General features: G+C 47.5%; 1 long non-coding RNA gene across 1 annotated transcript in view; it reads right to left on the bottom strand.

Annotated features, from left to right (window-relative positions):
• Nucleotides 1-15,868, bottom strand: part of LOC144736172 (uncharacterized) — a 29,754-nt gene extending 13,886 nt beyond the window's left edge. Inside the window, exons 1-2 of the long non-coding RNA XR_013588720.1 lie at nucleotides 15,687-15,868; nucleotides 14,644-14,746 (exon numbers count right to left, since the gene is read on the bottom strand). This is a non-coding gene — a long non-coding RNA (uncharacterized LOC144736172). The remainder of the gene's footprint in view (nucleotides 1-14,643; nucleotides 14,747-15,686) is intronic.
• Between the last annotated feature and the right edge of the window lie 491 nt (nucleotides 15,869-16,359).

Here is a 16,359-nt window from a genome sequence, read left to right as displayed (position 1 = left end):
CGGTCAATGGTACAGTGTATAATAACAAATAGTATAACATGTATATGCTTAATACAATGTACAAAGTAATATATAGTATCGTAATTGTATAGTCAATATACAGCAGTGTGATATACATTAGGGTGGGTAGAATAATACATAGTGTAATATTACAATGTATAAGGTGGTTTATAGCAATACAGTATGTAATTTAATGTTGCGTTTGTCTATGGCAGTATATAGTACGGTGTAGACTCGTGTGATGTAAGAGAATAAAGTTTAGATGGAAGCATATTATATATTTTTTACGACGTAGAAGTGTAATGTATTACTTACTGTTAGTAACTCAGCTTATTGTAGAGTATATTTAGTATACTGATGATACTATGTAGTTTATACTTTAGTTGTTTACGTGGTGGTTTTAGTTACTGCAGCTACATACTATTAACACTCCTTCCCTTTATTAATGCTACCCCTATCCCCTCCCTTTGATGCTGCTAATCCTGCATAATGCACGGACATAAGTAGTACTATTCACATACCTGCATTTCCCATATCCCCTCCCTTTGATGCTGCTAATCCTGCATAATGCACGGGCATAAGTATTACTAATCACATACCTGCATTTCCCATAAATATGCTAAATTCCTCTTGATATGCATATTCTTTTGTCAAGGTGCCCTTTTCCCCCCTTCCAACCCAGCTTATATATGCTATAAGCACGTGTGCTGTTTCATTCAGACGCTGTCGCCTCGACACACCTGGTTTTCACCTGAGGACGGCTGCTTGCGTTGTGGCCGAAACGTCGTGAGAATTGTTTTATTATGTTTTATTTTTATTATTTTATTACTTCCCTTCTACGTGACTTTACCGAAAGAACCAAGAATATGAATCCCTGCAGTCACGAAAGCTTTAAATCGAAAAATTCTCCAAGTCATTAAGGTTTCGAGGCTGACGTTTGGCAACTCAAACCTTCAGCTCCCTCCACAGATTTTCTATGGGATTAAGGTCTGGAGGCTGGCTAGGCCAGTCCAGGACCTTAATGTGCTTCTTCTTGAGCCACTCCTTTGTTGCCTTGGCCGTGTGTTTTGGGTCATTGTCATGCTGGAATACCCATCCACGACCCATTTTCAATGCCCTGGCTGAGGGAAGGAGGTTCTCACCCAAGATTTGATGATAAATGGCCCCGTCCATCGTCCCTTTGATGCGGTGAAGTTGTCCTGTCCCCTTAGCAGAAAAACACTCCCAAAGAATAATGTTTCCACCTCCATGTTTGATGGTGGGGATGGTGTTCTTGGGGTCATAGGCAGCATTCCTCCTCCAAACACGGCGAATTGAGTTGATGCCAAAGAGCTCCATTTTGGTCTCATCTGACCACAACACTTTCACCCAGTTGTCCTCTGAATCATTCAGATGTTCATTGGCAAACTTCAGACGGGCATGTATATGTGCTTTCTTGAGCAGGGGGACCTTGCGGGCGCTGCAGGATTTCAGTCCTTCACGGCGTAGTGTGTTACCAACTGTTTTCTTGATGACTATGGTCCCAGCTGCCTTGAGATCATTGACAAGATCCTCCTGTGTAGTTCTCACCTCCACGAGGTGAGATCTTGCATGGAGCCCCAGGCCGAGGGAGATTGACAGTTGTTTTGTGTTTCTTCCATTTGCGAATAATCGCACCAACTGTTGTCACCTCATCGCCAAGCTGCTTGGCGATGGTCTTGTAGCCCATTCCAGCCTTGTGTAGATCTACAATCTTGTCCCTGACATCCTTGGAGAGCTCTTTAGTCTTGGCCTTGGTGGATAGTTTGGAATCTGATTGATTTCTTCTGTGAACAGGTGTCTTTTATACAGGTAACAAGCTGAGATTAGGAGCACTCCCTTTAAGAGTGTGCTCCTAATCTCAGCTCGTTACCTGTATAAAAGGCACCTGGGAGCCAGAAATCTTTCTGATTGAGAGGGGGTCAAATACTTATTGCCCTCATTAAATGCAAATCAATGTATAACATTTTTGACATGCGTTGTTCTGGATTTTGTTGTTGTTATTCTGTCTCTCACTGTTCAAATAAACCTACCATTAAAATTATAGACTGATAATTTCGTTGTCAGTGGGCAAACGTACAAAATCAGCAGGGGATCAAATACTTTTTTCCCTCACTGTAAGGGTTTAGGTTAAGGGTTCAGTGGGTTAGAGGTTTGGGGGTTTATGGGTTAGGATTTTAGAGGGTGATGGGTTTAGACCGTTATGGTTTTAAGGGTAAAGGGGTTTTGAGGGTTGGGTTTTAGAGGGTTACAGTTTAGAAGGATATGGGTTTAAAGGGTTCTCGGTTTAGATAATTAGGTGTTTAGAGGATTTATGGGGTTTGATTGTTAAAGGGTTAGTGGTTTAGAGGGTTAGGAGTTTATAAGGTTATGGGCTTAGGGGTTTAGAGGTTTTGGGTGTTTCAAGGGTTATGATGTTTCGGGGTTGAGTATGTTAGAGGTTGAGGGGTTTAGAGGGTTAGGGTTTTCGGTGTATTTGGGTTAGGATTTAAAAGGGTGAGTTTAGACGGATATGGTTTTAAGGGTAAAGGGGTTGAGTTTAGAAGGTTATGGGTTTAGAGGGTTTGGGGTTTAGAGAGTTGGGTGTTTAGAGGTTTAGAGGGTTCATGGGTTTTGATTGCTCGGTGTATTGGTTTACAAGGTTAGGAGTTTTAGAAAGTTATGGGTTTAGAGGTTTTGATGTTTAGTGGATTACGGTTTTACAGGTTTAGGGGTTTCGACGGTTTGGGGTTTATAAGGTTAAGGGTTTAGGCAGTTAAGAGTGTTGGGGGTTTATGGGTTGCCGTTTTATAGGGTGAGGTGTTTAGACGGTTGGGGTCTTAAGGGGAAAGTCCTTCAGAGGATGTGGTGTTTAGAGGGTTAGAGTTTAGAACGTTTTGAGTTGAGGGTTTAGAGAGTTACATGTTTAGAGGTTTATAGGTTTTAGAGGGTTAGGGGTTTAGAGAGTTACGTGTTTAGAGGTTTATGGGTTTCAATTGTTGGATGTTGAATGGTTTAGATGGTTAGAAGTTGAGGAGGTTATAAGGGTATGTGTTTAGGGGTTTAGAGGTATCGGGGTTTCAAGGGTTAGTGATTTACAGTGTTAGGGGTTTAGTGGTTTGAGAGTTGAGGGTTAACACCTAGACTTTCACAACTAATATTGTCCGTAATAAAGTGGTTTTTTTTCGTTAGTCTCCAACACTTAATGGCACTTTTTGTTGATGTGACAAATTTTACTAATTGGCTGTTGCGGGTGGTGGTTGGTTTAACGACACGTTTATATTTACATAATCTAACAAAAAAAACCCTTTATGGGTTTAGAGGGTTACGGGTTTAGTGGATTATGTGTTTAGAGGGTTAGCATTTTAGGGGCATAGGTGTTTTAAGGGTTATGCGTCTAGAGGGTTCGTTCTTTAGAGGGTTGGGGTTTAAATGTGTTGGGATTAGGTTACGGATTTATGGTTTTAGAAGGTTAGGGTTTCAAGGTTTAGAGGGTTAGGGATTCAGAGGGTTTAGAGGGTTTGGTTATTAATGGCTTAGACGGTTAGGGTTAAAAGAATAAGGGGTTTAGAGAGCGAGGGTTTTGGTGGGTTAGGGTTTTAAGGGTAAAGGGGTTGAGGGTTAGGGGTATAGGAATTTAGAGGGTTAGGGGTTGAGATGGTTAGGGTTTTGGGGGTTTAGAGGTTAAGCTTTTAGAGGGCGAGGGGTTTAAAGATTAGGGTTGTAAGGGTAAAGGGGTTGAGAGGGTTAGCGGTTTAGATGGTTATGGATTTAGATAGTTAGGGGTTTAGAGGGTTTTAATTGTTCGAGGTTTAGTGGTTAAGGTCTCTGTGCGAGTCCAACAGGTTTGTATGAGTCTATGGTAAGATAAAAAGAGTTCAGTTTAATTTGTATATTTCGAAACAGTTTGTTTACCTTTCCTGTGATGTTTTTGTATTGTATTTTTGTTGTTATTTTCTGACCCACCCGATTGGACGTCTGTGAAAACAGATCGTTATAGCTCATCAGATTGATCCAGTATGAATAAATATTCAAATTCTAATTCTATTGACCTCTGTGCGAATATATGGATTTCTGTGTGAGTTTTTGGGCCTTTGAGTGTATGGATCTCTGTGCGAGGCGATGGGTCTCTGTGCATGTCTATCGGTCTCTGTGAGTATGGGGTCGCTGTGTGAGTCTGAGTGTCTGTAGGAATGTATGGGTCTCTGTTGGAGTCTATGGGTTTCTGGGTATGGTTGTTTGTGCGAGTCTTACATGCACAAATTTAACTTAAAATGGCCATTGAGGGTTAGGGAATCCAAGTTGAATATTAAGTTCCCTGCAGTGCAAGCCAGCTCTCTAGTCGTGTCATCAAACAGCCCCTTCAAATCTTTAATAATAAAATAGACTTACTCCAGGAAATCCACACTGAGTCACAGTCGGGTCCTGAATTGTTTTTTTTTTTAAGTTTTCGACGAATGAATGATGAGTTCTTACACAAGTGGGGGAAACCGGAGAACCCGGAGAAAACCCATGCGTGCGAGGGTGAAACACTCTATCCCTGTACAGGTGAAGATGGCGATTAGTCCACTTGCTCTACTGCCTTCTCCTGGCGAGTCAGGTTATGGCACCTCGACGCCCACGGGAAGGTGATTTGCCAACATCATTGTGCGGTGATTCACCAACCCTCGCTACCTTCTAGTTGTAATTACTGGCGAAACGTCGTACTCAGATTGTAAATGTTGTGGCTTGACTCTCCAACACACCGTGAGCTGTACTAGTTACAAATTGGCATGTTCTGCGTACGTGACAACCCTTACTAGTTGGCTGTGTCGGGTGGTGGTGGGTTTTAACGACACATTTATATATTTACGCGATCTAACCCAAAAAAGAAACCTCTATTATAGATGATATTGGTCGCGAAAGTCTACGTGTTAAACAAACCCGAAGGAATCAGAGGAAAATCGACGTGACCACGGGAGAAGATGCAAACTCCAAAAATACAGACATCAGGGTTGGGGTCAAAAATACGAATTCCAATAAACCAGTTTAACACGTCGACTTTCGCGAGGGAGTTTGCATCTCGCCACTGTGGCGCCTCATTCTCTGACTCACCCAACCACTAAACTACGAAAGCCACCCACACACTCACTCACCCACTCACCCTGCCACCCACTCAACTGCTAACTCACTCGCTCAAGCACACACACAGCCACTCAAGAACATACCTGTGCACCCACCTACACACCCATTCATTAACTCAACGACCCACCCACCAACCCACTCACTCACTCACTCTAGACTCCACTCACCCACCCACTCACCTATTCACTCCCCCACTCACACACCCACCCATCCACCCACCCACTCACCCACCCATCCACCCACCCACTCACACACTCACACACTCACTCACCCACCAACCCAACCACCCACTCAATCAATTACCCACCAACCACTCACCCACCCAATAAACGAAAACTGAACTATTTCTCATTGTACCAGCTAAGGCCCACAGAGCTATATAGATCTTTTTCAAAAGCGACCTTGTTACAAATTACAGGTAAACAAAGTGGCTTATCACATATACATTTATTGCAGCCAAATCCTCTGAATGCAAGTTTATTCTCAATGCAGAGGTAAAACCCCGATGACCCGGAGAAAAATCCACGTGACCACAGGGAGAAGATGTAAACTCGAAATATACAGGCGGCAGGGTCGGGATCAATTCCATGACCTCCTGTATACTATGCAAGGTAGTTAACATCGCACTACCGTGGTGCCCCATTCTCTGACTCACTCACCCACCCACTCGCACACTAACTTCCCCACTCAACCTCCTACACTAACTTACTCACCCACCTACCAGCCACTCACCCAAACACCCACCCATTCACCTACTGGCTCGCACCACTTACTCAAATACCCATCCACTCACACAATGACCCAGCCACTGACTCGAACACCCACCAGCTTACCCACCCAACCCCCATTCAACCACCCAACCACCAACCCACCCATTCACTCACTCACCCACGAAACAAAAACTAAACTGTTATTATTTTACCAGGTAAGGCCCACAGGGCTATATAGATCTTTTTCAAAAGCGACCTTGTTACAAATGACAGGTTAACTAAGTGGCTTATCACATACACATGCATTGCAGCCAAATCCTCTGAATGCAAGTTTATTCTCAATGCAGAGCGAAAACTCAGTGGACCTGGAAAAAAATCCACACGACCACGAGGAGAACAAGCACAATCAAATATACTTGCGACAGGGTCGGGATCGAATCGACAACCTCCTGTATACTAGGTGAGGAAGTTACCATCTCACCACCGTGGCACTCCATTCTCTGACTCACTCACTCAAACACCCACCCATTCACCTATTCACGCACACCACTTACTCAAATACCCACCCCTCTCACTCAATAACCCATCCACTCACTCATGAACCCACTGAAGCACTCACCCATACAAAAACCCACTCACCCACTCACTTACCGACTCACTCACCCATGAAATCGCACACCCATCTTCTCAACCACTCAGCCAGCCACCCATTCAATCTCGTACCCACTAACTATCTCACTTCCTCACCAACCTACCAACCCACCAGCGACGTGCGGTCAGGGAAGGCAGAGCCTCACCTGTCATACTCCAATGACAATAGTTGTTCTGAAAAGTAAAAAAAAGAGAATAATAAAAGAAAAATTAAGATTTTTCCACTGATCTGTGTTATAAATGTCATTTCTGTATGATTCCAATCATTTTTATAGTCAAAATCGCCAAATTTGCGGAGCTCCGCTGCAAATACAGGAAGAGACGAGAGGTGAGGCAGCGACGAGCTCAGCCTCCCCTGATTACGCAACCCCTCAGTAACTGGATGGAGCGCGCGCAATAAGCGCGTGCCTGTTACTATCACAGTATGTCACCAATGTAATGTTTGTAGACCCCTTCATTTCATGTCCTCGCCTTCCATACTCCAGGTAACATATTTCACGTATGTGTATAAAGATATTTAGGCTCGCTGGTCTCGTCATGAAACTGCAATGAAAAAGCACCAGGGGAGGCAGCCATCACATTTGCCTCACTGAGGGTGATGCGTCTAACACGCCCCCCTCCGTGAGGCCACGTCCCCCTCAGTGTGTGAATCTGGCTCTGACACAAGCCAGTGCCTCCCCAGCCATTGACCTCACCACACGTCACTGCAACCCACCCACCCACCCCCTCACTCAACCACCCACCCAGTCGATCATCCACCCACTAACACTCACCCACCCAACAACTCACTAACCCACCCAGCACTCACTCACCGAGCCAGTCAATCTCTAACCCACCAACTCACTTTTAAACTGACTCTCTCAACTACAACTCACCCAGTCACTAACCCACTCACTTAATTTATAACCCACCCACTACCCACGTAACCTCCTACCCACACTCACTCATCCACAAACCCACTCACCCCCTCACTCATCCATCCACTCACATACTCACCCAGCCACTCACCTACTCACCCAGTCACATACACATCCACTCACCATGCCACCCACTCAATTTCTAACCCACCCACTCGCCCAACCACTCTCTCAGCAACTCACCCACTAACCACGTAATTATTCACCCACCCACCCATCACTCAACCACCCAATAATTCAACCACCAAAACATTCCACCACCCACTAACTCAACCACCCACTACCACCCACTAACTCAACCACCGAGCCACTCACACTCACCCACTCACCCACCCACCCATCCACTCACCCGCCCACTCACCAACACACTAAACTAAATCTAAATTGTGGTTATTTTACCAGGTAAGGCCGACAGAGCTAAACATCTTTTTCAGAAATTACCTGGTTAAAAGTTATAGGTCAACGAAGTGGCTTATGACATGTGTAGTGGTGATACGCGCTGGGTGTATATGTCGTGTGCCAGCGCGTATGTACGGGTGTGTGTGTGGTGACGCGCGCTGACGGGGAGGAGCAGGCGTCAGTGCGCGGGTGGGGGTAGTGCTGCTGATTGGCTGTGTGCCGGTGACGCGCCCAGAGGGAGTGATCGGGTAGCAGCGCGGTGTGATTGGTCGGGGAGTGGAAACACGCGCTGAGCGGAACCGGATCGTAGGGATAGCGCGTGGGGATTGGGTAACTGAGGAGCGGTGCCGACGTTGAGGTCCGCATCCGCTCCGTCTCCCGGGAAGAAGAGGTATATAAGGTGATGCACAGAGGAGCAGGGGGCAGAAGTGGAACCATCTAAGAATGAAGACGAAGGTGCAGAGATAGAGCCCGGAGAGGAGAGTAAGGGAGAGTAGAGGAGAGTAATGGAGAGTAGAGGAGAGTAAGGTATAAGTGTGTAGCCAGCGAGAGAGAACGGTCTACACGAGCTGAGTAATGTATAGTGTGTAGCCAGCGAGAGAGAACGGTCTACACGAGCTGAGTAATGTATAGTGTGTAGCCAGCGAGAGAGAACGGTCTACACGAGCTGAGTAATGTATAGTGTGTAGCCAGCGAGAGAGAACGGTCTACACGAGCTGAGTAATGTATAGTGTGTAGCCAGCGAGAGAGAACGGTCTACACGAGCTGAGTAATGTATAGTGTGTAGCCAGAGAGAGAGAACGGTCTACACGAGCCGAGTATGCATACGGTGTAGCCAGAGAGAGAGGAAGGTCTACACGAGCCGAGTATGCATACGGTGTAGCCAGAGAGAGAGATGCAAAGTCTACACGAGGCGAGTGGAGAGTGTAGCAGAGGCGCAGAGTCTACACGAGGCGAGAGAAGAGTGTAGCCGAGGCGCGGAGTCTACACGAGGCACAGAGAGCCAGCAGCACAGAATCCAGAGAGTCAAGAGAAGCGTAGGGTGAAGAAGAAGAGGTCACGAGTTGTACCGTTGTATGGTGACCGCATTGTGAAGAAGAGAGGCCACGCCTTGTATTGTTACAAGTCAAGATTTAATAAAAGAAGTGTGTTCCCGTCAAGGAGTTTCCTGCCGTCATTTTCCAATACTTCACATGTATTGCAGCCAAATCCTATAAATTCTTGTTGATTTTAAATGTGGAGGGAAATATACAGGTGTCAGGGTCGGGATCAAACCCACAACCTTCTGCATACCAGGCGAAGTAGTTAACATCTCGCCACCGTGGTGCCTCACTCTCCGACTCACCCACCCACTAGCACACGAACTCACCTCCCATATTCACACACCCATCTACCCAAAAACTCAACCACCCGCACATTCACGCAACAATCCACTAACCCACCCACTCACTTATTCACCCACCCACTAAACCATGCACTTATCCACTCACCTATTCATCCACCCACTCACACACCCATTAAGCAACCCACCCACTTACCCTGCCACCCACTCAATCTCTAACCGACTCACTCACCCAGCCACGCAATCTCGAACCCACCAATTCACTAATCCTCTCACCAACTCACCAACCCACCTCTCACCCACTCCCACACCCACTCACGCGCTGACCCACCCACTCACTCACCTCAACCATTCACAAACCCACCCACCCACTCATTCACCCAACCACCCACCACCCACTCAATCTCTAAACCCATTCACCCACCCACCCACTCAGCCAACCACTAACTCACCCAATCAATCTCTAACCCACTCACCTACCCACCCACCCACTCACCCAGCCACTCACCCAACCACTCGTCTATTCACTCCCAAACAACACACCCACTCACGTCACCCATGGCTTACCCTATCACCCACAATCTCTAACACACTCACTCACCTACTTCCTCAATCACTGACCCACACTCACAGACCCACCCAGTTAATCACCCACTCTATATGTAGTCCTTACCTCTTCTGGTAATGTGAGATATTATTTTACCAACTAAGGCCCACTGAGCTATAAAGATTGTTTTCAGAAGCATCCTCGCCACAAATGATAGTTCAACAAAGTCGCTGTATACATTTATTGCACCCAATTCCTCTTATTACATGTTTCTAAATGTGGAGTGAAATATACAGGCGTCAGGGTCGGGATCGAACCCACAACATTCTGCATAGTAGGCGAGGTAGTTAACATCTTGCCACCGTGGCGTTCAATTCTTTGACTCACCCACTCAACTACTAAAGCCACCCACTAACCGACTCACAAACCCACTCACCCTGCCACGCACTCAATTTCTAACCCACTCACTAAGCCACTCATCCACGCACCCACCTGCACATGCACTCACTAACTCACTCACCCAACAACCCACCCATTAACTCACCCACCCACTCCCTGACCAACTCACGCACCAACCCACCCACTCACACTGTGACCTACTCCATATCTAACCCAACAACTCACTCACCCAGCCCCTCACCTACTAACCTAACCACCCACCAACTCACTCACCCACATACGCACTCAAATACCCACTCACCCAACTGTAAACACTTTTTTTTTTACAAGGTAAGGCCCACAGAGCTATACAGATCTTATTCAGAAGCAACGTGGCCACAAAAAACCCAGAGGCCTCGGAGAAAAATCCATGAACCACGAGGAGAACATGCAAACTCCAAATATACAGGCATCAAGATCGAGACCGAACCCACAACCTCCTGTACAAAAGGTAAGGTAGTTAACATCTCGCCACCATGGGGCTCCACTCTCTGACTCGCAGCCACCCACTCACCTACCCATTCAGCCACATACCCATTCAGCCACATAGCCATTCAGCCACATAGCCATTCAGCCACATAGCCATTCAGCCACATACCCATTCAGCCACATACCCATTCAGCCACATACCCATTCAGCCACATACCCATTCAGCCACATACCCATTCAGCCACATACCCATTCAGCCACATACCCATTCAAAGACCCACACACCTTGCTAACCACTTACCTACGCACCCACCTACACACCCACTCACTGACTCACTCAACAATTCATTCACCCATCCACTCACCATTTCAGTCCCCCAATCATACACCCACCCATCCACCCACTCCATCTCTAACTCACACACTCACCAGTCCACCCACTCACCCAGCCACTTACCTACTCACCAACTCACCCTGCCACCTACTCGACCTGCAACAGACCTACCGACCCAACGAGCCCCCTAAACTAAACTACTTTTTATTTCACCAGGTAAGGCCCATTGAGCTATATAGATCCTTTTCAGAATAGACCTGTGAACAAATTATAGATAAACGAAGTGGCTTATCACATAGACATTTATTGCAGCCAAATCCTCTAAACGCATGTTGATTCTAAATGCAGAGGGGAAAACCCGGAGGACCTGCAGCAAAATCCACGCGACCATGTGTAGAACATGCAAACTCCAAATATACAGGCGACAGGGTCAGGATCGAATCCACAACCTCCTGTATACCAGGCGAGGCAGTGCACGTCTCACCACCTTGATGCCTCACTCTCTGACTCACCCATCCAATCACTCACACGCTAACGTACCCACTCAACCTCCCACATCAACTCACCCACCCACTCGCTGACCCCACTCAGTCAACAACTCACCCACCCACCCAACCACTCACTCCGTTAACCACTTTCTCACCCACCCACTCACCCTACGACCACTCACCAAGCTACACACTCACCTACCAACACACCATTCACTTGCTCACCCACCTACTTACTCACCCAACCACTAACTGACCAACTCACCCACCCACAAACTCACGAACAAAAAACACACCCACTCAACCCATCGCTCACCCAACCCCTCACTCACCCACTTACTGAATCACCCACCCACCCACTCACCCAACCACCCACTCACCCAACCACCCACTCAATCTCTAAACCACACACAAACCCTGCTACTGACTCAATCTCTTAACCAAAGCTCATAAACCCACCCATCCACTCACTCACCCAGTGACTAACCCACTCACTCGATTTCTAACCCATCCATTCACGCACTACCCACCTAACCTCCTACCCACACACACTCACCCACCCACACATCCATGCACCCACTCACTCAACCATCCACTCACTAACTCACCCAGCCGTGCACCTACTCACTCACCCACTTTCAGATCCACTCACCCTGCCACCTACTCAATTTATAACCCACCTACTCTCACCCACCCACCCAGCCAACCACCCGCCTACTCCCTCAGCCACTCAGCCACTCACCCACTACCACCGTAATTATTGACCCACCCACTAATTTAATCACCTACTAACGTAACAACCCACAAACTCAACCACTGAGTTACTCGAACTTACCCACTCACAAAGCCACCCACTAAATCTCAAACCCACACTGATGCACTCACCCACCCACCCACTCACCAACACCCTTAACTAAAAAAAAAAATTCCCCAGGTAAGGCCCACTGAGCTATATAGATTGTTTTGAGAAGCAGGGTTTGGATCGAACCTACGAACTTAAAAATACCAGGCAAGATAGTTAACAATTTGCCAACATGGCACTCCACTCTCTGACTCTCCCACCCACGATAACACACACTCAAACACCCACCCACTAACTCAACCATCCATTCATTCAACCACCGAGCCAAGCACGCACTCACCCACTCACCAAGCCACCCACTCAATCTATAGCCCACACTCACTCACCCCACCACTGACCTACTACCCATCAAACTATTCTTAGGTTTTTTTCGGTAAAGTCACGTGGGTAAAAAAAATGTAAATTAATAAAAGTAAAATAAAACACCCATCAAACATCGCACTCACTCATCCACTCACCCACCCAGCCACTCCTCTGCACACTAAATGAAAATTACGCTTTTTTATTTTACCAGGTAAGGCACTCAGCTATATAGATATTTTTCAAAAACCATTTGACCACAAATATTCAACTCAATTAAGTGGCTTTTCACGTATAAAGTTATAGCAGCCAAATTCTATAATTGCATGTTTTTAAATGTGGAGGGAGAACCCGGAGCACCTGGAGAAAATTCCACGCGACCATGGGGAGAACATGCAAATATACAGGTGTCAGGGTCGGGATCGACCTCACGACCTCCTGTATAAAAGGCGAGGTAGTTAACAGCTCGCCACCACGGCACTCCACCCACTCACCCATTCAAAACCACCCACCAACCCACTCACAAACCCACTCACCCTGCCACCCACTCAATCTCTAATCCACTCACTCAACAATTTACTCACCCACTCACCTACTCAACTAATCACACCCCCACTCACACACCCACCCATTAACCCACTCAATCTCTAACCTACCCACCAAATCACTCAATAACCCACCTACCCACTCACCCACCCAATAAACTAAATTAAACAATATTTTTTTATTTTACCAGAAAAGGTTCAGATCAGAGGTACGGGTACCCGTTCCCTACCCGTACCCGTACCCTACCCAAAATGAGTGACAAACGGTTACTCACCAGTGACTCACGGCCTATCCGTACCCGTACCCGGCCGCCCAGGGTCGCAAACGGTTACCCGTACCGTACCCGGCCGGGTACGGGTAGCCGGGTATCGGGTAGGGTACGGGTATCGGGTACCCGGTTGCGACCTCTGGTTCAGATAACTAAATTAATATTTTTCAGAAGTGACCTGGTTACAAATGATAGGTTAACGAAGTGGATTATCATGGAGACATTTATTGCAGCCACATCCTCTAAATGAATGTTGATTTTAAATATGGAGAGAAAACCGGGAGGACCCGGAGAAAAATCCACACGACCACAGGGAGAACATGCCAACTCCAAATATACAGGTGGAAGGGATGGGATCTAATTCACAAAATCCTGTATACTAGGCGAGGTAGTTAACATCTCGCCACCGTGGTGCCTCACTCTTTGATTCACCCACGCACCCAATCACACACTAACAACTCACCTGCTCAACCTTCGATATTCACTCACCCACCCACTAACTGACTCACCCACCCACTCACCCAACAATCTACTCACCCGCCCACTAACCTATTCACTCAACCCCTCACTCACCCACTCCCCCACACAATATCGCACTGACCTACCCACGCACTCACTCACACAGTCATTCACTAATTCACCCGCCCACCACCCACTCACCTATTCACCCACCTACTCAACCATCCACCCACTCATGCTCCCATACACTCACTTACTTATCCAGGCACTCACCTACTCACCCACCGACTTAATCACCCATTAAGCCACTCACCCACTCACCCTCCCAATCACCTACTTACCCACCCACTCAATCTCTAACCCACCAATTTTCTCATCCACTCACCAACCCACCTCGAACCCACTCCCTCACCTAATAAATAACTTCAAACCATTCACTCACCCACCCACCCACTAATTCACACAATCTCCCACCACCCACTCAATCTCTAACCCACACCCACCTACTCACTCACCCAACGACTCACTCAACAATCCACTCCTTCCATTCAACACACCCACTTCTCTAACACACTCACTCACCTACTCCCTCAACCACTGACCCACCGACTCACCCACCGACTCACCCACCGACTCACCCACCGACTCACCCACCGACTCACCCACCGACTCACCCACCGACTCACCCACCGACTCACCCACCGACTCACCCACCGACTCACCCACCGACTCACCCACCGACTCACCCACCGACTCACCCACCGACTCACCCACCGACTCACCCACCGACTCACCCACACACCCACTCAGTTAATCACTGTGTAGTCCTCACCTCTTCCAGTATTGTGAGATATTCTTCCTCCAGCGGTATCTTCACGACAACGCCCTGGGGGGTGGTCAAGCCTCTCAACGAGTCGGGCGAGCGGGGCAACAGCCTGGTCATGTTGGGTTCATAGCGCAGTGCGGCACACACATACACACAAGCAGACCACACACATATGAACACAATAACAACAGTGGGAGCCACTCACGCGATAGGGATGGACCGCATGGTCCACTCCAGCTCGATGTACGGCTTGCCCGGATACAATGTTAACTACCTCGTCTGGTATACAGGAGGTTGTCGGTTAGATCCCAACCCTGACACCTGTATATTTGGAGTTTGCATGTTCTCTCCGTGGTCAAGTGGATGTTTATTCTGGTCCCTACACATTTAGAAACAGGCGTTTAGAGTAGTTGGCTGCTATAAATTTCCACATAAGGCACGTTGTTGACCTATCATTTGTGGCCAGGTCACTTCTAAAAAAAGAGTTATGTTACTCAGTAAGATGGTTGAGACACAGGTGATGAGTCTGTGTGTAAGGGGTTGAGTGAGTGAGCGGTTTAATTCATGATTGAGTGACTGATTGGTTGAGTGAGTGGCTGGGTGAGTGAGTGAGTGAGTGAATAGTTGAGTGAGTGGCTGAATGAGTGATTTATGGAACGATTGGTTCAGTGAGCGAGCGGGTGGTTGAGTGAGCGAGTGAGTGGTTCAGTGAGTGAGTGGTTGAGTGAATTAGTGAGTGGTTGAATGAGTATTTGAATGAGTGAGTGTTTGAACCAATGAGTGAGTGTTTGAGTGCATGAGTGTGTGGTTGAGTGAGTGGTTGAGTTAATGACTGAGTGAGTGATTGATTGAGTGGTTGAGTAAGTGGATGGTTGAGTGAATGGTTGAGTGAGTGTTTGAGTGAATGAGTAGTTGAGTGAGTGGTTTAAGTTAGTGGATGAGTGAGTGAGTGGTTGTATGAGTGGCTGAGTGAGTGAGTGGTTGTATGAGTGGCTGAGTGAGTGAGTGAGCGAGTGGATGAGTGAGTGAGTGGCTGGCGCGCAGCTTGCCTGCGTTGTCCAGAGTGTCCCGCTGGTGCCGCCCCACTGTGTTGCTGCACTCCGCCAGGGTGAGAGCGGCGGTGCCGCGCCCGCAGCTGCTCCAGCGACTACGCCATCTTGCCCAGCCCCTCCTGGCGAGCACGCAGCATGCCCTGGAGCTCCCATCACATGGTGCTGGCAATCTGAGACACCCGCCTGTAGCACACACACAGAAGAAGAGATACGGGAATGGATTAGGGCGACCCGGGTGACGAGAAGTTCACTACTTCGCCCGGTATACAGGAGGTTGTAGGTTAGATCCAAACCCTGACGCTTACATATTCAATTCTGCTCGTCCAGGCGGGGAGAATCCAATCACATTTATTCTATGCGATGTTTCTCATGGGATATAATAAGCGACAAAATTTGGACCCCAAACCGAGAGGATTCTGGGATGTTTGTGTTTTTTTGGCAATAACTCTGGAAGGAAACGTCGCAGACCTATCAAGGTGGGACTCGTCCAGCGACATAATGGTTGAGTGACTGGTTGAATGAATTCGGGAATGGTTGAATGAGTGAGTGGTTCAGTCAGTTAGTGGTTGAGGGAGTGAGTGGCTGAGTGAGCGACTGGTTGAGTGATTGAGATAGTGACTGAGCGGCTGAGCGGTTAAGTTAGTGAGTCGTTGAGTGAGTGTGGCTGATT

The sequence above is a fragment of the Lampetra planeri genome, chromosome 59 (assembly GCF_965212315.1).
Source record: "Lampetra planeri chromosome 59, kcLamPlan1.2.h2, whole genome shotgun sequence".
NCBI lineage: Eukaryota > Metazoa > Chordata > Hyperoartia > Petromyzontiformes > Petromyzontidae > Lampetra > Lampetra planeri.
Note: the sequence above shows the minus strand (reverse complement) of the source record. Positions and strands in the feature narration are given on the sequence as shown.